General features: G+C 55.7%; 1 long non-coding RNA gene across 1 annotated transcript; it reads right to left on the reverse strand.

Annotated features, from left to right (window-relative positions):
* Positions 1–1,478: 1,478 nt before the first annotated feature.
* Positions 1,479–9,689, reverse strand: LOC134809565 (uncharacterized). The gene is made up of 2 exons (XR_010155596.1): positions 9,625–9,689; positions 1,479–4,624 (listed from the first exon to the last, which is right to left on the reverse strand). It is a non-coding gene; the product is annotated as an uncharacterized LOC134809565 (long non-coding RNA).
* Between the last annotated feature and the right edge of the window lie 14,519 nt (positions 9,690–24,208).

Here is a 24,208-nt window from a genome sequence, read left to right on the forward strand (position 1 = left end):
CAGGGCACCCTCATTTCACAGAAGAGAGAAGAAGCCAGAGGCCAGCGGAGCACCTGAAACTGGCCACAGAGCATGGCAGAGTGCCCTCTGGATCCCCCTTGCCTTCTGGGGCCTCCTGGGCCTGCTGTCAGGCCGACCCCTGGGCCTCCTCTCTCATCAGTCCCCTGACCCAGCCCAACTCCAACTCATTCTGTGCTTCTGCCCTTGCTGTGCTCCCTCCTCCCTGGAGCCTCGAGAGCTCTTTCTGCCCTGCAACCCCGGTCTCTCTCCCCAGCCTGGGATGCACCTGGTCCTCTCCCAAGCTCCATGCTCCCCTGAGTCCCCTGACGCTTCTCTTAGGATTTCCTGCCCCTCCTGCCTGGTCCTGTGACTCCTGTCCCTAGCCCTGGCAGGAGAGGTGGGGAGGGACTCTCAGAGAGTCCGCGGAGCACATGTCCACGTCCGCAGTGTGCTGTTCAAGCCTCCCAGCCCCCTCTGCTGAGCCCCGGCGTCCTCAGCCTCATCCATACTTATCCCATTCTTCCTCCTGCCCAGCCATGGCCGTGACCCTTCCACACCCCAGAACTGGCTCAGGCCAAGATCACCAAAGACCCTACTGGGCAAATTCCATGATGGACGAGGTGAGCTGCTTCTCCAGACCCCACTGCCCTCCCCCAGCTCCATGTCTGGCAGCTACCTGGGGCTGTGTCCTGAGCCTACTCTCGTACTCCCTTCTTTGCCTCTAGGATTAGCCTCTTCAAGGCTCTGTTCTTCCTAAGGCCTCCTAGACATTCTCCTGGTCCCAGGATGGAACCCTGTGCTGGCTGCCCCCTTCGTTTTCCGCTGGCCCCACCCACTCCCCCTCTCACACAATCCCCTCTTGCTCAGCCAACCCCTGATCCACTCACTCCACAGACCCCCTCATCTCTGGCCAAGGCAGCTGCTCCAGAAGCTCCTGGCCCACCACCATTTACGCTCCCTGCCCCAGCAGCTACTTCCAATTCCAGAACAGCAGCATGGAGCTGTTCTCAGTCCGGGGCCTGTGCCTGAAAAGAGCTGGGCACATTCCTCAGCCCCGGGCTCAAAACAAACAAGCCCAGTACAAACACATCCCATCCTCCCATCCCACCACATATCGCCATATACCTCTCAAACTTCCTGAGCCCAGTACAAACACCACCAGGAAAGTCTCTGATAAGGAGACAGCCGTTCAAAGTTTTACTGAAAGAGCGGGAACCAAAAGAATTCCTTTGTTCCCCTGTAACTTTCAGGCTATAAAAAGCAAACACTCGCATTGTTCAGGGCCCTCTTGTATGCTGTGGAATGGAGGGACCAGGTTCGAACTTGTAGTAAAGATCCTTGCCGCTTGGCTTTGACTCTGGACTCTGGTGGTCTTCTTTGGGGAACTAACGGTCTGGGCATAACATGCCCATGCTGTTCTCTATGCTTGGGAAGCCTCAGGCCATGAGTCAGGAGTCAAAGACAAAGACTCAAGTTACTTCAGTCGCAAAATTGAATTTATTGGCACAAGTAGTTTAAAAATCCAGGTCTGTGAACTTGAGGTATGGCTGGATACAGGTGCTCAAACGTTATTACTGTCACTTGGCCTCTTGCCTGAATGTGAACTCCATGCCCAGCCAGGCCTCCCCCATTCTGCTCCTCAAGGCACCTCATTCCCTGACCCCTCAGCTGGAGCCCCAGCTTTGAGTCAGCCACATCCACACGCCTGTCCTGGAAAATCACCATGGGCCTGGAGATGAAGGAAGCTGATTGGCCAGGCCTACGTCAAGAGGGAGGCATGTGTCTGTTCCCAATGCATGATGATGGGGTCAGGGGTTCCCCAAAGACAACTGAGAGTGAGCACCCGAGCATGGCCCGGCTTCTGCCGAGCCTCCATAGTGCCTCAACTCCCCTTCTTTGGTTAACTCCTTAAGGGAGTTAATTCTCTTCCTGTCTCACCTCCCTCTAGGCTGTGAGCCCAGAGGCAGGAACCGGGCTGTCCTGTTTACCACAGGATTCCCAGTGTCCATGAGTGAGGGGGAGCCCTTCATGGTACAGATGGGGAAACTGAGGCAGGGGCTTAGCTGAGATCACACATCCACAATCATGCCAAGGCGCCCTGTGCTCTGCCCTCATGCTGTCTTCACTGTACCAACCCTCCATCTCCCATATCTCTGTGTCATCTGCCCCTGGCCCAAACCACCCCCATTCCTGGTGTGGTCTCCAGCTCTGCCTGTCCATGTATCCCTCTTGCCTAAACTCCTGTGGTGTCCGCTCTGTTCTCTACCTCCTCAGTGCTGAAGCTGCCTTATGCTAGCCCCTGCCCAGCCCACCCCTGCTCCCAAGGCCCTGATGGACCTATGGACACTGGCCTCTCTTGTCCCCACAGACAAGGTGCCATCTCCGGGGGATATTCTCGTAGGTTCTCTGCCTATGTTGTTGCCCTCCCCAGGGCCTGAGTACCTTTTCTCCCTGGCCTTCTGCTCTGAGCTCTCCTGCTTCCCAGGTTAGCTGCCCTTATTCTTTAAGCCATAGCTCAGGGGTCACAGAGAAGCCTTCTGTGGTCCCCCACTGTCCCCTCCTCTGCTGTAGGATATCTGTCTGTGTCTGCATGTTCTCCCCAGGGAGGCTGTGCCCCCTCGAGGGCGGCCAGCGTGTGATTCCTCCTGGAGTCTGCCCATGTCAGACCCTGAGCTGGTGCTCAGCAGCTCTCGGTGCGTGTTCATTGAATGAATGGATGACCTTCCAGTAACGGGGCCTTCACATCTGGGGCCAGTTCTGCTGGTGAACAATGGGGCATGGTCAAAGATCCTCCTCGGCACCCCCAGCAGAGCCCACAGGGTCAAGTTCTGTGCACATGCTCGGGGCTAGCAGGACCACAGAAGAGGCTGTGAGCCATCTGGGAAGCTGGGTGATAGACCCATCCTGACCGCTGGCCCCTGCCCCACCAGGAGAGAACCCCTGGGAAGCTGAGGAGATACAAGCTTGTCCTGTTGCTGGCCTTGGTTCTTCCTTACATCTTTCCCATTCTCTCTGCCACCAGCCAGTCCCCTCCTTGCCCCCTTGGTCAGTGGCCTTGGTCCTCGTAGTTCCTTTCCTCTCCTTTTGGCTTCTGCTCCCCTCCGCAGGGTGCATGGCACATCCCACTCCAGCAGCCACCCCTTCCCATCTTTCGCTGCCAGTTCCCCACCCACTCCCTGCTCAGCCTCAGCCTCCTGCAGCCCTGTCTCTCCTCTCCACTAGGCACGGCTGCTTTCCTCCAAGTTAAGTTGAATTGATCTCCTGCTTAATTACCTGATGTATTCATTGCCTGCATGGCCTATTGGCAGAGGTGGGTGAGCTGGTGGGCAGGTAGAGAGCTGGGATGGCTCAGACCTTCAGTGGGCACCTGCCTGTGCACCTGGGAGTGCAGCAGTGTGGGTGTGCTTCCCTGGGATGCCAGGGCAGCAGAAGAGGAGTGCATGCACCCACCCACACATGCATACACACACACACACACACCCTTGTGTTTCCACATGTGTAACACCCTAGCACAGTCACACCCCACATCCCACGTGGCCAGCCATGGGTGCACACAGGCACACACACACAAACACACGTCACCATCTCCCACACACACATCCATACTGGCTGACTGTGCTTCCAGCTGCAGCCAACAGCTGTTATTACTATCCTGTCCTGGGCCTGGCATTCAAGGCCTCCATGATCAAACCTCAACAGACCACTCCAGCCACACCTCTCTGAGATATCCCTGGACACAGCAGGGGCGGAGGCACCTTCGGGACAGGGCTGGAGGGGTAGGAGCTGGCCAGCTGCAGGCCTGGCCAGAGAAGTGGAGGCTCTCCATCTCTACCCATCAGTCTGTGTGTCTGTGGGGGTGTCAGTCACCCCGGGGGAGCCCCTGGGGCAGACACTCTGAGCAGGTCTCCCACTCACACATCATCTCCCCTCCTCTGACACCCTGTGCCAGGCAGCACCTGGACTCTCACCTGCCCTGAGCTGATCCCAGGAACTGGAGAAGAGGTGGGGCACAGGGAAGGCACCTCCTGGAGGAGGCAGAACTCAGGACAGTGAGCCCTTGCTGAGTACCTATTATGTGCTGGAGCTTTCGCACCACGGTTGAAGTTGGTTGTTATCACAGTCCTACCAGTCATTCTGTCTCCTGCCCACACAGCCCCCATTTCTCCCTCCTCTTGAACACAAGGAATGAGCTCCTCAGGGAGCACACCTCCCAAGTCACACCCAGCCTGCTGGAGCCTCTTCAGTTTCCCTGTCTGTGTTTGCAAGGTCAGGGGTAAAACCAAACTGCATCTCTTTTTCCGGGGGGTGGAGTGTCATTGTCCTTTCTGCTCACTGCTAACCTAGGTTCATCTTGCTGCTTTCAACAGTGATACTCTCTGGTCCTGGCTCCTATGGGCAATGTCTGGTATACCAGGCCACTGCTAAAGTCTTCACATGCCCTGTGGCAGAGGCATGCCCCATGACCCCATTGAGCAGATGAGGAAAGTAAGGCTTTGGGAGTTTAAGTGACTTACTGGGGAGCTCACAGGTAGAAAGTAGCTGTGGCAGGAATGGATCTTGGTCAGGTCACCAACTGGGCTGGGTCTGCACTCCACACCCTGGTACAGATGGGAGGATTGAAGACCTGAGGCCAAGAAAGAAAGCTGCGTGGTAGCCCCCAGCACTGGGACGCTCCACGGTGTGCGGTATGTGGTATTCGGTGCATGGTATTGTTGGGGCTCAAGCAATACGACTCCAGCCAGACGTGGTGACTCACGCCTGTAATCCCAGCACTTTGGGAGGCTGAGGCGGGTGGATCACCTGAGGTCAGGAGTTGGAGACCAGCCTGGCCAACATGAAGAAACCCCGTCTCTACTAAAAAAACAAAATTAGCCGGGTGTGGTGGCGCCTGCCTGTAATCCCAGCTACTCAGGAGGCTGAGGCAGGAGAATCGCTTGAACCCAGGAGAGGGAGGTTGCGGTGAGCTGAGATCGTGCCATTGCACTCCAGCCTGGACAAGAGCGAAACTCCGTCTCAAAAAAGAAGAAGAAAAAAAAAAAAAAAGAAAGAAAGAAACATGACTCCAGAATACGGCACCTTGCAGGTCACTCTGCCCTTCTCCAGCCCTCCTTTTTTTCCACTCCCTTTTCTCCCCGAAAGTGGTCATAGGAACTAGAACCCCTCTCCTAGCCAAGCAAACCATAAAACCTAGAAAGGTCACTTTCTGACTTCCTCCCTTCTCTTGTAAAGGTCCTCCTGAGACAGGGGTTCTGCCCCTGGGCAGGGGCGAGAGCACCTCTATCATGGAGAGACCCAGTAAGAAACCTGAACAAATGGGTCTTGCTGAAGCCCTGCTCCCAGCTTATTAGCATTAGGCCATGCCCTTTTGCTTTAAGCATTTGTCCACAACTTCTTTCATCAGACTTAGCATAAAAATATTCTGTTTTCCCAGGTCCTTGGATCTTCGTTTCCTCAGGCTCCCCAGTCATTAAAACTTTGGTGAAATCAATGTGTTCTGCTTCTCTGTCAATCTGTCTTTTGTTATAAGGGTGTCAGTCACGACCCTTGTGATGGGTGAGGGAAGATGTTCCTTTTCCTCTCCTGACCTGGAAGACAAAGCTTCCTCCTGAAGCCTTCCTGAGGGCTCCAGCTCCCAGGGAGCTCATTCAGGCTGCCAGGCCAGACACAAACCCTTTGGGTCCCAGCCCACATTTGCAAGGTAAACGTGCCCCTTCCTATACCTTCTCATCTCCACCATAAAACAGCCCCGGGGGCCTCTGTTTGTTGGGTATAATTAGCTGTTTCTCCCTCACTTGATCACAATTAGATTCCGGTTTAGAAGAAAGCAGCCAAAGGGGTCTTTGTGCTGGGGCCTCTTAGGCTGACCTGGGGTAACTGAGTGCAGTGGCTGCCCCCGACCCTGCAAATCCCTCCTCTCCCCTAGGGAGGACGGGGGAGGAGAGGATGAAGGAAGGAAAGGCAGGAAAGGGAAAGAAGCAGGGGAAGCAGGGGGAGGAAGAAAAGAGGGAGACAGGCAGATAGGAGGGCAGGCTGACTGGGAGTGGGGAGGGGGAGAGGGAAAGGAGGAGGAAGGTGAAGAGAGGAGAGGAAGAGGGAGCGGAGGAGCCCGGGAGACGGGGGTGGGGAGGGGGGAGAGGACATACCAACCTGACCTGCGGGGAGGCTGGAGGGAGGGGGAGCCCGGGCCACAGGGGAGTTGACAATGGCTGCAGGAGACAGATAAGGTTGGGGAGAAAGGCGCAGTCACTGATGGGAGGGCAGGGATTAGGGCCTCAAGGGCCTGTCCTGGGCCTGTGGGTGGAAACCCAGGAAGAAGGGCGGCTGCCCTAGTGAGATGGGAGAAGGGAGGAGGAAGCTTTCGCTTCAGGGTACCGCTGTGCCCTTGTTGAGCCAGGAGAAAGGCCTCCCACCCCTACCCACCTCCACTGCACAGTGAGCTGTCTAAGCAGACCCAGGCCTCTGGACCTGGGCAGGGCCAGGAGGGACAAGACAGATTCCCTGAGCTCAGGGCTCTCCTCCAATCAAAGAAGACAAGTTACAACCCATCCTCCACGAGCCTGGAATGATCACACCTCAACAGACATGCATGTCAGCTCACGGAGGCAACAGGGACTATCCCTGCCCTGCTGGAGCCTGGCCCATTGCGCAAGTGTGTCCTTTGCAGCCGTGTCCTCACACGTGCTTGGCCACATGTGGTCTCTCAGATTCCCACACTCGGCTTGGTGCCTGTAGCCTCTCACCTGGGGCAGGTAAAGACAGGCCCACACCAGCCTGTGTGGCATGCTGTCATTCTCAGAGGCAGATCTTGAGGACACCCCCATTCTCCCCCTCCAGGGCAGGACAGTGGCCTCTCACGGAGGCCCATGGCCCATGGGCCTTGGGCTTGAGACAGGCCTGAGGCTCCCCGAGCCTGCACTGGTCATGTGGCTGGGCCTGGGGAACCAAGTCCGTCCTGGCCAGGAGAATATAGCTCTGTGTGGGTAGGGGTGGAACCCTGGCCTTGTTCACCATGCTGAGCCCAGTGCCCAACACATGGTAGGCCTGCAGTGGGCACTCGCAGATGTCTGGGGTGGATTAACCCTGATGTGTTAGAAGCTGGGTCTTCTGGGGGCTGGGAGGGAAGGGGTCGCTCCTCTAAGCCCCTGCAGACTGTGCAGGGGCTGCCTGATTTGGCCTCCTCCTGGGGAGTCCAGCTGATGAGACTGAGAGTGGAGGAAGGGCTGCCCGGTGTCAGCCTCATGGAATGGAGACAGCACCTGCTGGCCGAGGGCCTGGCTGCTGGGAGCAGTTGATGGAGATAAATGGTTCCTGTCTGAGGTGGAGGTCAGGGCCTGGCAAGGCAGCCTTGGGCTTGAGGGATGGCTCTGGGCTGGGCCAGGGAGTCAAGGAGACCTCTTGCAGTGGATCTTCCTGGGCAGCTGGGACCCAACTCTCCGTAGCCTATGGGGGCCATCCCCCCACCCCACCCTCCCTGACGCAGGGGCTGAGAGTATCAGCAGAGGTTGGCTGGCTCTGCCCTGTCTCAGGTTGGAAAGCTGAGCCCTGCCAGGCCCTCAGTTGCACTGTGGGTCAAGCCTCCGCCAGAGCAAGGAGTGGTGGGTTTTCCCCATTTGTCAAGTGGACCAAGAAAGACCTCAGGGCAAGGACTAGGCTGCTGGAAAGGCCTGGTCCCAGACCTTGTTCATTTCTTCATTCATTCATTCCCACATCTGCCCCTGCTGTCCTTTCTGGCCTCTCCATGCAGTAAGGCCAGGCCCTCCCCTCTGCCCTGGCATTTCCTCTGCCCATGCCACTCCCCTCCTGCCACATCAGCTTCCTGCTGTTTCCCCAAGAATCTTCTGGACCTTTGCTTTTGCTGTTTTTTTCCCCTCATCTGGAACCCTTCTGTCCCAGATCCCTGCATGGCCAGCAACTCTTGACATTCAGGTCTCAGCCAGTGCTGAAGGTGCCCTCCCTCCTTAATCGCCATCAGAATCTGCCCCCTCCATTTTTATTCCCATGCAGTCCTGGTTGGTTTCCTCCAGAGCCTGAAAATGCCTTGTTTGTTGACACACCTGTTTATTATCTATCTCCCCTTAGCATTGGGGAGCCCCAAAGAGGAGGCACCTCACCAAGCCTTGCATAGGAACCGAGGTCCCAGCTGCTTTCCCCACCCATCCATGAGTGCCCGAGTCCCCAGGGTCATTCAGGTCAGCATAAGGCAGGCCCTGGTCATGGACAGGAAACAAGAGGAGTGTTTCCAGGGCAACAGGCTGCCCATCTCTGAGGGACTCCATGTAAAGGCTTATGGGTTTGGATCTAGGCTCTCAGAGGGGGTTCAGATGGCCAGGACCCAAGGACCCTGCACACTCAGAAAGCAGGTTCCTTGAGCCCTGCCTGGGCTGGCCCCTGTGGCTGGAACCCAGCGGGGGGTACATATAGATATTAGCAAGTCAGGGCACCTCCACCCCCAATGATGGAGACAAATGAGAGGGGTGTGGAGCTGTAGTGGACTATGAGGAGGTTGGTGCAGCCTTACTGATGCAGGGATTGTGAAGGGGGACAAGATGGGGCAGAGGAGGGCACAATATGTTGGGAGAATCCATAAACCCTCCTGGACACCGCCCTCTGTGGGGAGGAGGGGAGGTGTGCTCCACAGGTGTGTGTGGGGTGGGGGTGGGGGGTAGCTCTGGGGCCCAGCTCAGCTCAGCCCATGGGAGGCCAGTGCCAGAGCCTTTAACACCACCCTGGTGCTGAGCCCTGGGTGGGTAACCAGGCAGGGGCAGTGGAGGAGCCAGCCAGGTCCTGGCTCCTCTTCTCTCCCTCTACACTCCCTGCCTCCTTGGGCTCCAGGAAGGGTCCTCTCTGGTTGACATCTGAGAATTAGTGGGCCTGGTCAGTGTGGGCATCTCAGGGGGCCTAGACCCTGAGGCTCACCCTAGTAGCATCCAGTCTGTTCCTCCAGCCCAGCTACTGCCCCAGCAGCTTCTACAGGGGTGGGGCTAGGAAGGGAGCCAGGGCCACAGGCCCCTCATTCCTCTGAGATGGAAGGGGTTCCTGTGCCTGGGGGAGTGGGGGGCATGACCCCATCTTTCCTCAACTCTTTGGAGGACCTCAGAGTCTCTTTGGAGGTTAAATCCACAGCTCCAAGGAGGGGATGGAGTGAGGCAGAGTAGGGCTTGCACTGCTGCCACCTGGTGGCTGAAAGACGTAAAGCACCTAAAACACCTGCTATTCCAATTCCCAGAAGGAATTGGAGAAGGCAGTGGAGGGAAGGATGCTCTTGAGGGAGCAGAGGCACAGGGAGGTAGAATATGCACTCCTTGCTCCAGGTCAGCATCCTGGCCTGCAACCTTTGCCCTCACTCAGCTTGGTTCAGGGCCTCCCCAGGTGCCATCAGACATTTGCCCACCATAGCCTTCCAGAATGCTAGCAAGGCCAATCTAGCATCAGGGATGCCTGTCTGGCCTCTACTATACTAAGGGGAACAGAGGGCCCAAATGACATCCAGGGGCACACACAATGGGTCTTGGTGTACGGAAGAGAGGGAAGAGTGGGATCTGGGAGGCAGGCAGGGAGAAGGTGGAGCTGGGAGGTGGGTGCGGCCTAGCCGGGCCCTGCCTGCCCTGTCCTCGCCTTACTCACAAGTGCTGCTGGTCCTCTTCTTGCAGGACCTGGATTGAGTCCCATGAGGCTCTCCTCCACACCCCATTGTCACCTACTTGTGTCATAATACACCACCCCTAGTTCCAGAGCAGGGGCAGGGTGGGGGGAAGAGGGGAGGCTTGCTCAGGAACCCCCAGCAGAGGGCCCTCAGGAAGGAATATAGTTCCTTTCTACACCTCAACCTCAAGATTATGGCATGGGGCCAGGCACGGTGGCTCACACCTGTAATCCCAACACTTTGGGAGACCAAGGCAGGTGGGTTGCTTAAGCCTACGGGTTGGAGACCAGCCTGGGAAACATGACAAGACCCCATCTCTCCAAATGAATTTTTAAAATATTAGCCAGGATGGTGTCCTGACAAAGTTTGCCCCTTTCCACCCACCAGGCAACAGGATGTGCTATTTCCCCTGTCATACACTTCCTAAAGTCTCAACAACTCAGTCAAGCATAACCTCTGGGAAAATATGGTGTTGAAATCACTGGATGATAATCTGGGGGCGGAAATCCACTTGGACCCCTACCTCACACCTTAAAACAAAAACCAGTTCTAGCTGGATCAAAGGTAGGGGGACTAAAGAATGAAGAAAAAATCTCTAGGCAAAAACAAAGGTTTGATTTGGTCTAGCCTTTTCTAAATATAACAAAAAACACAAAAGCCATAAGAGAAAACATGGATACACCTGACTCCACAAAAACCAAACATTTCTACACGGAAAAAAATAATAGCCAGGCGCGGTGGCTCACACTTGTAATCCCAGCACTTTAGGAGGCCGAGGCGGGTGGATCACAAGATCAGGAGTTCGAGACCAGCCTGGCCAACACAGTGAAACCCCATCTCTACTAAAAATACAAAAATTAGCTGGGTGTGGTGGCGAGTGCTTGTAATCCCAGCTACTCGGGAGGCTGAAGCAAGAGAATCGCTTGAACCCGGGAAGCAGAGGTTGCAGTGAGCCGAGAACATGCCATTGCACTCCAGCATAGGTGACAGAGCTAGATTCCATCTCAAAATAAATAAATAAATAAAAGTTTAAAGACAACAAGTTAAGGGAAAAAATGCAAATTTCATAATATATAAAGGGTCCTTATAAATTGATAAGGAGAGGACCAAGAATCCCATTGAGAAATGGGGCAAACAAGATGAACACACAGTTCACACAAAAGGAAATCCAAAAGTCTCAACCACTGAACCCATGCTTACCCTCATTTCTTTAAGAGAGATGCAAATTATATAGGCAAAGCCATGAAAGATTGATGCACTTGCTGGTGACCATGGGGAAAATCAGAAACTTAGAGTTGCTCATTGGAATGTAATCTGTGCAGCCTTCATGAAAGCAATTTGGCAATATCTATCAAAATTAAAAATGCATAGACTCTTTGACCTAGCACTGCCCACTTCTAGGAATTTATTTTACAAACTGACACGCATGTGAAATTATGCCCAAGGTGTTCACTGCATGATGTTTCTAAGAGTAATCGATTGGAAACAGCCTACTCCAGGAAGGCTGGCTGAGTGGATAGGGAGCTTCCTCACCATATATACTCTGCAATTACTGGAACCAATAAGGGGGAGGCAGAGCCACATGTAGGGCCATAAGGACAAGGTATAGTATATGTATTGGATGGTGACCTCGTGTTTTTTCAAAGGAAGAAGGGTAAGTGTTCCCAAACACTGCCGATGTCCCCAAGGCCTCTTGGCCCCATCTCCCAGGAAGCTGAGCTGCACAGGTGGCATTCGTCTGGCTCTGCCCTCTGGCGTCCAGTTGGATCTGGACAATGGAGTCCCCCAGGAGTTTAGCAGGCAGGATGGGGAGGTTGTGTTTTATTCCCTTGGCCCTTTCCAGTCCACCCTTCACTTGATTTTTCTGACCCAGAGATCTGGTCACATCTCTCCCTGTTCAAAACACTCTGTGGCTCCCCATTGTCCTCTGGATGGAGGTCAGGAGGTCAGATCCTCACCACTACTTTTTTTTTTTTTTTTTTTTTTTTTTTGAGGCAGAGTCTCGCTCTGTCACCCAGGCTGGAGTGCAGTGGCGTGATCTTGGCTTACTGCAACCTCTGCCTCCCAGGTTCAAGCTATACTTATGCCTCAGCCTCTCGAGTAGCTGCTACCACAGGCATGTGTCACCACGCCCTGCTAATTTTTTTGTATTTTTAGTAGAGATAGGGTTTCACCATGTTGGCGAGGCTGGTCTCGAACTCCTGACCTTAAGTGATCCGCCCACCTCAGCCTCCCAAAGTGCTGGGATTACAGGCATGAACTGCTGCGCCTGGTCCCCACCACTGCTTTTGAGGGTCTGCTTCTGTTGGCCACCCATCCTGTAGACTCCCTAACCTTTCCCAGGTTCCTGGTCTCAGCCCAGTTCCCACCAGCTGCAACCCTCCTCCTGCCCCCTTTGAGGGGACAGTCTCAAAGGACCTCCTTGTCCTCCCCTGGCTGCTGTCCTCCTGCCCTCAGTGTCAGCCCCTAGTGTGGTGCCTGTCTTGAGACTGGGCTCTCCCAGGGTGCTGAAAGCAGGAAGCCCGTCCCCCACCCCACCCAGGTGCTCCTGGAATGCAGAGGTTGGCTAAATGCACAGAGGTTCCCCAGGGCTCTTGGCCCTGAAGCCCTCCGGGTTTGTGCTGTGTTGCACAGCCCAGCTCTGGCCCTTCCAGACTTTGGGAAGAAGGTGCCCTGCTTGACTCACCTCTGGGAGGCTGGACCAAAAGAATCAGGGAGGACCCAGGACACTGGCTCCTGGCCCACCAGAACGCAAGGCTCTGGGCGCTGGCAGGAACAGCTGTTGGTCGAGGCAGGGTAGGGAGGGGACTGTATGTAATCAGTAAGAAACCAGGTTTTTAAAAAATAACTCTGCTGTCAGTAGTGGTGAAACAATATAATAAATATGAGAAATAAATCTCGTTACCATGTAATGAGCTGCCTTATTAATGTGTTAAACTTGTAAGAAATGCTTAAGTGTTTAATTGGCAACTAATGAGGGTGCCAATTAGGGATCATTATACATTTCTTTAAAACTCCTAATTGGCAGGGGGGCATTTCAATCAATGCCATAGGGCTGACTCCACGGGGACCCCGTCCTGGCAGTGCATTTGGTGGTTGTACCTGTAGGGCTACACATCTGGTGGCTAGCCCCATTGGAGACCACAACAAGGCCAGGGCCACCTGGGTTGGACCCGGCCCCAAACCCCACTGGGCACCAGGACTCAGTTTCTCCTCTGCCACTAAATCCTGCTGTCGATCAAAGCCCGCCTGAAATGGTGCCTGTCAGGAGGCTGCACAGTCTGTCTCACCAGATGGAAGGACTTGACCTGTTCCAAGGCATCAGGAGGCTGTGAACTCACTTAGGACCAGGATGGTGGTTCTCCACCAGTGCCCAGCTCCCCCAGGAGCCTGGAGGAAAAGTCACCAGGAGGCTGAGTGAAGGCTGAGCTGGGGCTGGGGCCACAGTGTGGGTAGTGAGTTCCTGCAGCTAGAGACAGGCTGAGAAACAATGCTAAGGTGCATCCTGGGGCACCCTTGGGGCCTCCCCAGAGGCAGGACCTGGGTCTCTATCTCAGCTAAATCCTGGGCTCCTTTGCATGCAGCCCCTGGCCCAAGGCTGCTTCAGGGCCAGGCAATGGGACTCAGAGTGGACCGCCTCTCCCGCCTCCAGGGCTCAACCCCATTTCCCAGGGAAAGTCAAGCCAAGTAGATCTCTATTCCAGGCCTGGCTGGCGGAAAGGGAGCATCCTAAGCAGCAGAAGCATGATTAATTACCAAATTAATTGCCAAATTAATCACCTGGGTAATTGCCAGAGAGCTGGAAAGATGGCAGGAAGGCAAGGCCCAGCCAGGGGCAGGGTGGGAAGTAACCCTGGCACAGGCATGGGCGGAGAGCACAGAGGCAGGAGACTGGCTGCTGTCTGAGCAGATGGCCTGGGCATGATGGGAGGCAGCAGGTTGAGGACCTTGGAGGCCAGACTGGGGCGTTCCATAGTTCATAAGAAGCCTTGCAGGCCCGAGTAGGAGGATAGAAGGGCATTGGCAAATAGGGTGTGTCTGGGAGCTCAGTAGGGGTGGGTGGGAGGCCCAGGAAAATCTGGCCTGGTGGTACTTATGTCATGCCTATGAGTCTTGTGGGGAGGAGAGTGACTAGCCTTGGGGGCTGGGGGCTGGGAGAAGTCCCTGGTTTGTGGCCTGGGAACTGGGAAGGCAGTGAGCATTGCTGAGCCAGACAGAGAACTGGTTGGGGAAAGGAGCCAGCCTCTCCCCTGCAGCCTGTGGACCCCCAGCCCTCCTAGGCCCTGAGCCCTTCTGTGGCTCTTGTATTAGGAGTGATTGGGGAAGCGGTCAAGTAGCCTCAGCCACCCACCAGTTTTCAGGAATTTTCAGGACCCAGAGGGCTCACCCCATCCTCCCTGGTGGAAAAATACTCCATGACCTTGTGGCCCAAGGCTGCTGCTTAGAGCCAGGTCAGAGGGTTCTCTGGCCCCACAGCTCAGGCCCTGTCCCATCCTTCTCACCTGCCCCAACTGCCCCTACTCACCTCTCCCAGGCTGGATCCGAGTCTGGGCTGTGTCTTCAGGAGGCTCCAGGTCAAGCCAGGTGTAGAGCAGGGGATTGCCCCATGACCCTGCCCCCACCTGGCAGTGGGGGACTTGGTGAGGGCACATGCACTGCTAGGTAGAGGCAACTTTAGCACTTGGGGCCACTCTAAGGTTTAGACCTTCCAGACCGTGGAGCCAGGAAGTATAATCTAGAACTGGGTGGCCCTGCAGACCCTGTGGACCTCAGGGCTGCCCGAGGGCTGAGCCTGTGTGTGGCTCAGAGGCCCCATCCCTGCAAAAGCTCTGTTCCCCGTGGGCCACCTTTCAGACCTTTAACGTGTCATTTACTAAGCAAATATTTACCTAGTGTTCCTACGTGTCAGGCACTGTTCTAGACCCTCTACAAATACGGACTATTTTATTTTATTTTATTTTATTTTTATTTTTAGAGACAGGGTCTTTAAAGTGGAGAATGTGACCCGGACTGGCCTTGACCTCCCGTGCTCAAGCAATCCTCCCACCTCAGCCTCCTTAATAGCTGGGACTACAGGCACATGCCACCATGCCTGGCTAATTAAAAAAGGTTTGTTTGTTTGTTTGTTTGTTTGTTTGTAGAGATGGGGGTCTTACCATGTTGCCCAGGCTGGTCTCAAACCTAGGGCTTGAACTCTTTTTATGCTTTTTTTTCCATATCTTGGTACTCACTGGCATTGAACTCTTAATTCTATCAAGTAGGAGGACCTGCCCCATTTTACAGATGAAGAAACTGAGGCAAGAGGTTCAGGGACTTGCCTGGAGTTGCATGGTGGCTGAGCTGGGATTCAGATAAGCTCATTCATGTAGCAAGGGGCACTCAGAAGAATGCAGTTGCCCCAGGGCCCTTGGACAGGGGTGTCTGGGACACCTGGCACCAGGACCCATGGTATTATAGAAGGCAGAGCTGACTCGCCATGAGGCATGCCTCCTCTGGAAGCCCAAAGACGTGTGGGGCCAGTCGCAGCTCCTCCCTGGAGTCCAGCCGCCTGCTGCACTGGATCACCGGGATCCCTGCTGCACTGGATCACCAGGAGTCCTGGTGCAGGAGCGGCTTGTTTCCTGCTGTCTGCCTTGCTGGAGATGATATATGGGGAAGAGGTGGTACAGCTCCTACCCTCCCTCCCAGTCACAGCCAGGTTGCTGGAGGTGGCAAATGTCCCCATCTCACTTGTTCATGTTGGGGGATGCAGGAGCCAAAAGGAGGGGGCCCTTGGTGACACACTCAGGAACCCACCATGAGGGATGCAGAGGTAACCCAGGCCTGTTCAAGCCTGCTGAAGGAGTTCAACAGAGCTGGGTGCAAATCCTGTGTGACCTAGGACAAGTCACTCAGCCTTCCTGAGACTCTGAGTCAGGTGGGGTGGCTGACGGAGCTCATGAGAGCTCTGTGAGGAGGAGCTGGGGGAGAGAGGTTGGCGTCTGGGAGCGGCTTTCTGCACAGTGCCTTGGGTGGGCAGGGAAGGGAGCCAGGATTTGAAGTAAGAATGAGACAGGCATTTACAGTGGAGGTCTCAGGGAAGGCAAATATGTGCAGTGAGAAAAGTCTGGGAGGGAATGATCAGATGACTCTGAGAGCCTGGGCCCTGACCACTGAGGGGCATGCCCCAACCTCACCCTCCCTAACCTCCGGCTAGCTAACCCTGCCAGTGGCCCAGTCCTGACAGCACTTATGGGACAGTAGCAGGTTGGCTCTCCCCCTGCTATGGAAGCTGTGTGGTGAGGCCTAGGGGCCTGACCCCTGTGTCATCCTCAGTGCTTACGACAGGCCCCTTCTGTCCCCCAGCTGCCCACAGGGCTGCTGCATCAAGTGGTAAGGCCTTGGAGTTCAGTCTTTATCCCATGCTGGTGGAGGCTGTCCAAATCCCAGGGCAGGGCCCACAGTTTAGATGCACTGAGCCCAGATAGGTGGGCCCTGATGAGAAGAACCACCCTCCATAATACAAGTACAAATAGCTGCACACTTTCACTGATGGCTCTCCATGTGCTTTTAATATATTAACTCATTTAATTCCCATGAGGCAAGAACCACTTATTCAACTCTCCATTTGATAAATAGCCCTGAGCACCCACTATGTGGCAGGCTCAGGATACAGTGGTGACCAAACAGTGTCCCTGACCCAACTCCAGTCCAGACCTGCTTCTGGCAGGCAGGAAGCAAACAGCTCCAATGCAGCAGCCTCCCAGACCCCAGGCCCCTAAAAAAAGCCTCAAGGCCAAATTTCAGGCAAGCCCCTGCTTACTCCCACCTAATAATCTGGGTCTGCACCGCCACCTGGTGTTCACACTCAGAATGGCTCCAAACAGTGTGCCCTTGCCTCCTCCACCAAGGAAACTTGCACCCACCCCACCCACCCAGGTTTGGGATGGTCACCATTTGGGCGATGGGAACGGGCCTCCTGGGCCCCTTTGGAGGGTGTGGAGGCGGGTGCAGTCTCTCTGGGGGAGTCATTCAGCAGCACCTGTTGCCCCAGTGGCTCTTACAGAGCAGTGTCCAACAGATCCACTCCCCACCCAACACCATCGTCTGCGACAAGGGCCTCAGCAGAGCAGGCAGGATGAGTATCGCACATCGTGCTGGCCCAGCACCATGCGGGCGCTCCATGCCCGCAGGACTCACCTGGTGAGGTCACCATCTTAGTGTCCTGGCTGTGGGGAAGTTCACGTCCTTCACCCCTTGCCCCCTGCCCAGCCTGAAACATCCACTGCCACCTTTTATCAAACCCAGCACGAGGCCCAGCAGATGAAAGCCTTGCCTCGCCCCCAGGCAGCGGTGTCAGCTCCTCTGGAGTCCCCTGTCCTCAGCTGCCTCTCTGGTCACTTCCTCCTGAGGGGGCTGTCATTGCTGTCAATGCTGCCATCCTGGCTCTCCTGCTGGTGGGTCTCTTCCAAGTCCAGAACCGACTGGGTGCCCCTCAGCACCAAAGCCCAGCAGAGGGCCTGCTGTAGAAGAGCTAGGAATGTGTGAAGAGAATAAATGAGTGGTGTCAGGAGAAGCCAGCTCTGTCTTCAGAGAATATTCTTTCCTTCTTCGGGGGTGTGAACTCAGGTTCACCCACCTGGGACCAAATTCAGGCCCTGCCTTGTGCTCAGCAACCCTACTGCCCTGTGCCTCAGTTTCCCCATCTGTAATGTGGGAGCAAAAGGGGTGCCCACTCTGTGGGTTGCTGGGGAGTTAAATGGGCTTGGATTCTGTCTGTGAGTGCCCCAGGAGGTCCACACGCACACAGACTCTGGGCCTGACTCATCTGCAGGGATTTATAGCAGGAATCTTCCTGCCTCCTTCACCTGGAGTTTCAGAGTGTCATTTTTATTGACCCATTATCGAGCCGCTGAGAAATCCTTTAAATCTCTCATAATCTGGTGTTCTCAGGCTCCTCTGGGTAAAGAGCTTCCTGATGAGCTTCAGCTGGGGCAGGGTTTGGCCCACACTCTCATTGCTTGGACCTCTGGGGCCTCCAGCCTGCTAGCAGGGTGCGGGAGGAGGGTAGGGGTTTAATATCAGCCTGCTGGGCCTCAGCTGGGGAGGGGCCTGAGATTCCGGTGAGTGAGGTATCCAGGGCATGAGATTTAAGGAAGCACACACATTAACGTTGGTGAAAGTGCAGTGTCAGTACCTGAAAGTGAGTGGCTCCTCAAATTTTGAAGCCTAGGCCCTTCATTCACTTGGCCTAGTCCTGTCCCTGCCAGTTGATCCCCACATCAGGGCCTGCAGTCTGGGGGCTGCTCTCCATGCCACATGTGGGAGAGGCCGAGTGCAGAGAAGAGATCTGAGGATGGGACCACAGAACCCCTGGGCCACCAGACAGGTGACCTGCCTGAGGGTGGCAGTGCCTGGAACTGCAAGCAGGTGGCAGAACAGGTTGGCATGGAAGGCTGGCGGGCAGATTGGGGAGTGAATTGGATAGTGCCTGCTGGGTGCCCTGTCAGGCCCCTGCACCCCCAGTCTCTGAGGCTTATCTGAAGCTCCTTTCTAGAATGGTGTGGGAGAAGGGCCAGGTCCCTGGCTCTGAGTCTGATGCCCTCAGTCTCTGGGTGCTGGGTCTCCTCCCCTGCAATAGGGGTGATCGTATACCCTCCCAGGGGCTACTGAGAATAAAGTGAGATGGTGCCAGATGGCGCCAATCAAGGGTAACTTATTAGGACCAGATTCTGGCCCTCGAGGTAGCCCAAGGTCCACTACCAAGGCCTTTCTGGCAGCTCTCCGGACTTGTTGGCTGGAGCCCCTGGAAGTGCATGTATGGAATTGTTATACATGCCTGGCAGCGCTCCTGGCTGGGGATACAGGGGCCTGTGTGCAAAGCCACCTTACAGGGCTCTCAGTCCAGCACACAAGAGATGTCCTGGGCGAAGTAGATAGAATTGGACTGAACTCTCAAACCAGCCCCCATCCCACTAGCATCCAGAAAGGTGCCATGGGAAACCATAGCCAGGAAGAAACCTCAAGGTGGGCAGTACACCAAGAGGGAGCTCTAGGGTCCCAGGATCAGCCAAAAGGTGGTCAGGATGAGGCTTCCTGGGGTGAGGGGCTCTGCTGCTCTTTGAGGAGCCCAGGTTTGGGGAGTCCCATTTGCCAAGTGCCTCACCCTTCCCACCTGGACCAAGGTTAGCGGTCCTCTCTCTTTTACAGGGATCTCCATGAGCAAGACCACTTAGTCAGAAAATGGCCTGGAGGATTGTGAAATTGGCGACATTCCTGGGTGCCAGCTATGTGCAGGGAGCCGGCCCTGTGCTCAGGTTCTCCCCGAGCTCTGCCCTTGTGACCTGCCATCCCTGCCTCGCGGCTGCACTGCCCTGGGCCAGTCTCACTGCTTCTCTGAGCCCCCCTGTGCTTTCTCTGTAAGATGGGGCTAATGTTTGTCACAGGGATTAAATGAGATGATGGGAGGGGGTACACAGCAGGCAGTAGGTACTGTGCGGTGGGGTAGGAGTAGAGATCCCCATGGACAGCCCCTCTCAGGGTACCAGGCTCAAGACAGGCATAGGCTCAAGTCCAAGTGGGGACTAGGGACTGAGACAGGGCTTAGACCAGCCCAGGCACTTGCCTTCTTTTGGAGTAAAGAGAGAACATTGGCCAGGACAAAATTCAAAGAGAAGGTGAAGATGAAGGGGCCAAGGCTGAGGAGCCTGAGGGATCAGGGTGAGCCACAGGTGAGGGACATCCCAGGGAAAGTCCCCATGAGGGTAGCCTGAAGCCAGGGGCTTTGTGTGTTCTCCGTGCCTTCCCTGCCGATGGCTCTGGCACAGGGGACAGCTCCCCACTTGCCTTGGCTTCCAGCAATGGTGTACCCCAGGTAGAAGGGCGCACCAGGCCCCTGCCCTGCCAGCCCCTCCAGCTGGACTGCAGGCTTTACCCAAGCTCCAGCCACTGGCTGAACTGTGTCTTCTTCTGTCACTAGGACAGATGGGCAGAGGTGGTGCCCAGGAGCATCAGGCAGGCCTCCTTCTCATACCCACGACCCCCTGCCCTCTCCAAAATCAAAGATGTGAGGTCCGCAAGGAGACTTCATCCAAATCCCCCTCCAAGGACCCCTCCTGAGAGACAATCCTTGCCCTCCACTTTAGACCTGGGAGACTTCGGGGCCTGGGAAGCAGTTATATTTGGTGTGGCTGGAGAAGCTCTGAATCGTTGTCTTTTTCCCAGGTTGTCTCTCCAAGATTCTCAGTGAAGGGGAAGCACCTAGTGACTCTGAGCCTTGTTGGAGCTTGGCCAGGCTGAAGGTAGGCCCAGATGACAGCCCCTAACCCCTTCCCGTCCCCACCTAGGCCTTCCCTTTTTAAACCCTATCCAAGCAATTCCTGCCTCCCACCTCCCCGTGCCTGGGCAGAAAAAGGGGCAGGATTGCTTTGCCCACTTTACAAATGAGTCAACGGAGGGCCAGGGGAGGGAACAGATCCTCCCTCCTGGTTTGGTCAGTTCATGCCAAATTCAGGACTGGGGCCTGAACCTTGAGACTGCCGAGGAACAACCCCCTCACCCCCATTTCTTGCTCCCTCTATGGCCCAGGACCTGCTCTTTCTCAAGCTTCCACCCCAACTCCCCTCCCCATTGCTCTGCCTGCTCACCCAGGCTGGAACCATGGGGCCATCTTCTTCTGCAGCCCCCAAACTCCTCAGGCAGGGCAAGCCTGAAGTTGGTACCAAGAACTGTGGTAAGGGGCCAAGTGGCTGCCAACCTCACTTTCTCCCTTGGTGTTGTGGGAAGAGCAGATAGCATGGGGCTCCAAAGCCCCACACAGTGGGGCAATCATGGACACTTCATTCAGCCCCTCTGACCACCCAGTTCCTCATGGGTAAACGGGGCTGGGCAGCTCTTGCAGGTCTGGCCCACTGGGGCCGTCCAGCAGCCCAGGCCTGGTGGCTTCTAACTGGTGACCTGCCCTCTTAACACCCCTTGGTGGGACTGGCTTTTACATTATTGGGTTCCCCAGGCTGGGAATGAGGGGCTGCTCTGCTGGGCCACGAGCTGAACCCAGCGAAGGGAAGCTGGTGTTGCTGCCACAGGAGGATCAGCCAGGAGTGTGGCACCTCCTGGATGCCGCTGTGCCTGCTGGGAGAGAAAGCAACACTCCACTGGGTTTCTTGGGAAACGCCACAGGTAGAGAATGTTTCTCACTGGGTTCTGTTGTTCTGTTCCACTGCTAGACAGCCTGTGCCACATCTGTCACAGCGATGGCCACACCCACAGAATGGGCAGCAGAGGCTGCCACACCCTGGCCTGCAACCCAGGTCCTGGTGAGTCAGGCAGAAAGTGAAGGTGGCTGGTGCCTGCTCCTCTGCCTCCTCCAGGCAGGCCTCCCTGAATGCAACTCTTGGAGATTGGGAGCAACTCAGTCAGCAGACTTTCTCTGACCCAGCAGACTTGGCTCTCAAGGGCAGCAAGCCCTCATTCACCTCCAAGCTCACGGTTGAGCATACAGAAACTGCTTGATTCCTCCTGTGGACTCGGCATGAGGGAGACACCAGGGAGGCCCCTGTGTGATTTTTCACTTTGCTTTCAAGTTAAATGGTGTGATGGGCTACCTGAGATTTTGCTCAAAATGTGAACATCTGGCTCAGGCTGTGATCGACTGATCAGAGCTGACCTGGACTACTGAAGGCCTTGGTATCCCCTGGGTGAGGCCAGGGAGGGGGCCCCCTGGCCTCAGAGTAAAGACTGTCTAGACCTCCCTCCCCTGTCTGCAGATTTGAGTTCAGGGTAACATCTCCAGACAGAAACCTTGGCCCCAGGCTCCCAGAGGATCACCTTCCCAGCAGAACCCTGAGAGAGAGGGGGATCCTTCAAAGCTGAGGGCAGACCTGAGAAGCAGGTCCTCCTCCTCTGCCCAGCAGAAGGTCTCTTTGACACAGACTGCTTTCCCCAGGCCAGGGGTTGGGAAAAGGAAACCCCCTTCCCAGATGGGTCTCAGCTCCGCCCCCCTCTCTGCTTCCCGGACAGACCCTCTCCTGGGCTGAAGGCTGTAGCCCTAGAGTTTTCTCTGGGATGGGGGAGGGGACACCCACTTCTTGTTCCTCCCTGTATGCCTGCTGCCCTTCCCTTAGCTCCCTTGGGTTGGGGGAGAGGGGCAGGGAGTTGTTCCTGGGGAGCACTGACACCTATCCTGATCTTCCACTTGCAGGACCAAAGCACCTAGGGTGAGGGGGGCAGGGACTGCTGCCAAGGAGCTCTGATGGCTGAGGGGAGGTGAGAGAAGGTGCCATGGGCAGACCCAGGCCCAGGTGGGATGGCATCCTAGTCCCACCCCACCTAAGGGGTCTCCATGCTCTCCCCCTCCCTTCCTCCTTTCCCTGCAGCTGATGTCTACATACTTCTTGTTCTTTTCTCAGCAACTCTGGCCTTTTAGAGTGTCCCCTGGTTGACTAAGGCCCCCTGTCCTGAGCCCTCAGAGGACAAGGTGTGTGGGGATGTCAAAACAGCATCTCCTAGGGTTCCCCCAGATATCATTGACCACGGCTCTCCACACTGAGGCCTGCTGAGGGGTGCAGCTGGGCAGGATGGGGTGGGGGTGTCTGCCCTCAGCCTATAAAATCCCTAGGTGCACCCTGCCCCCACCCCACCTTCTTTTTCCTACAGATGTAGATATAGAGATATATAGACCTAAACAATGTGTGTGTATGTGTGTACACACACATACACACACATCTTTTTTCCTATTTGATATCTGTCTCCTCCATCTAAAATGGAAATGCAGAGTCTAGGTTGGTTCACCCTCAGGACCGTGGTGCCAGGCTCATGATAGACGCTTAGCAATGTTTCTGGAAGGAATCCACAGCAAGGTCAAGCTGCTCTACTGGAGTTTCTGGGCCCTCCCCCGCAAGAACTTTCCTTTACATTCTGTAGGCATCCCCAGTGTCTGCCTGCAGCCAGGCAATGGGATTATTTCATTCACTTTGGCTCGAAGGTGACATTTCTCTTTATTAAACAAGAAGATGGCCTCTGAAGGCACCGAGCCGCATCCACCCAGATACCACCTACCGCAAACTGCCCAGCTTCTGAGCCCAAGCCCTGGTTGCTACTCCCAAGGAAGGGTTTTACTTATGGAAGTGTGTGTGTGTGTGTGTGTGTGTGTGTGTGTGTGTGTGTGTGTGTGTGTGTGTGTGTTGTCGGGCAGGGGGCATTTCTCAAAGGGCTCCATTTAATAGTCAATTCCAGGAGCAGTGAGGCAGGCAGGCGACTCCATCTTATTCCACTGCCTGGCTGAGGGTGGTGACCACACCAGCCTCAAGGCCTCAAGGAGGACACACCAACCAGAACCTTTCACCCCAATATTTATTGACCCCACACTCTGGAAGACCTGGGAACTTGCTGGGAACTTGGTTTTCCTGCAGGACTGGGAATAAGAGCTAGAGGGCAGAAGGTGGGTGGAAGGGGGAGAAGGTGCCTGTGAGGGCACAAGAGGTGTGAACATGTGCCCTGGCACCCACAGAGACAGCTGCCCTGTGCAAATCGTCTAGCCAAGCCCACCCCGCAGGAGAGGGGCATGGGGCAGGCAGCAGGAGCGGATGGGCACTGGGGTTCTCCTGGAGCCCCCATCCAGGTCCTGGTCCCTGGGAGCCAGCCTTACTCCACAGGCCCCTTTTCTTCAGAATCCCCCAGACGCTGGATCTTCTGCAGCTCCCACATCCCTGGGCTGAAGGCCCACCCAACAGGGTGGGAGGACACAGCCCACCACCGCCTTTCCTCTCACTCCATGCCCCTCCAGATCCTGCCAATCTGCTGAGGGAAGGAGACCCCTTCCAAAGATCCAGGCCATCACTGACAGGCTGAGCTGTGACCCCAGTGTGGTTGGCTCATGGGCACGTGGCCCTCCCCTCACCTAAGGCCCTGTCCCCCAGCCCCTTCCTCTAGCTCAGCCCTCCATCGTGGAACTGGGGGAGTTGGGGCTCGCCCGCCCCTTATTTCCATGACGCTGGCCTGAAGGCTCAGCTCTCTGGGGAGAGCCTGGATGTCACTTAGAGTCCTGGTTTGTGGGACTTTCAGGGCTAAAACTGGAATAGTCCTGGGAAAACCAGGATGGCTGGTCACCTTAGTGTCATTCTCCCCCAAACCCTTCTGAACCCTGCGGGTGGATTCCACACAGATGACCCTAATGGCTTCCCACCCCCCACCGTTCCCCTGCACCCTTGTGCTCCAGAAAAAGCCACACTATTTTGCTTCCTTTCATGTTTCAGACCCAGCTCCTATGGGTCCTGAGGTGCCATATCCCTGCCAGGGCCCTTGGGGCTCAAGCCCCCTTCCTCCCCCGGTCTCACAAGGTCCTGTCCAGTTGACCTTTCCACCCTAGGGGGTGACAGGCCTTGGGACCCCAATCCACAGTTGGGAAATGAAGCCCCAGGGCAACCTCGAAGTCAGGGCCAGAGGCATTTCCTCAGACGGCTCAAGAGAAACCTGGGCTGCCACCTCATAGCTGTGATCCAAGCAACTATCCCCAGGCCCCCCACAGCCCCTCACCCATCCTGCCCCTCCTAGGGTTCCACACCCCAAGCGTCACAGGCTCACACGCTC

The sequence above is a fragment of the Pan troglodytes genome, chromosome 2, assembly GCF_028858775.2.
Source record: "Pan troglodytes isolate AG18354 chromosome 2, NHGRI_mPanTro3-v2.0_pri, whole genome shotgun sequence".
Lineage (NCBI taxonomy): Eukaryota > Metazoa > Chordata > Mammalia > Primates > Hominidae > Pan > Pan troglodytes.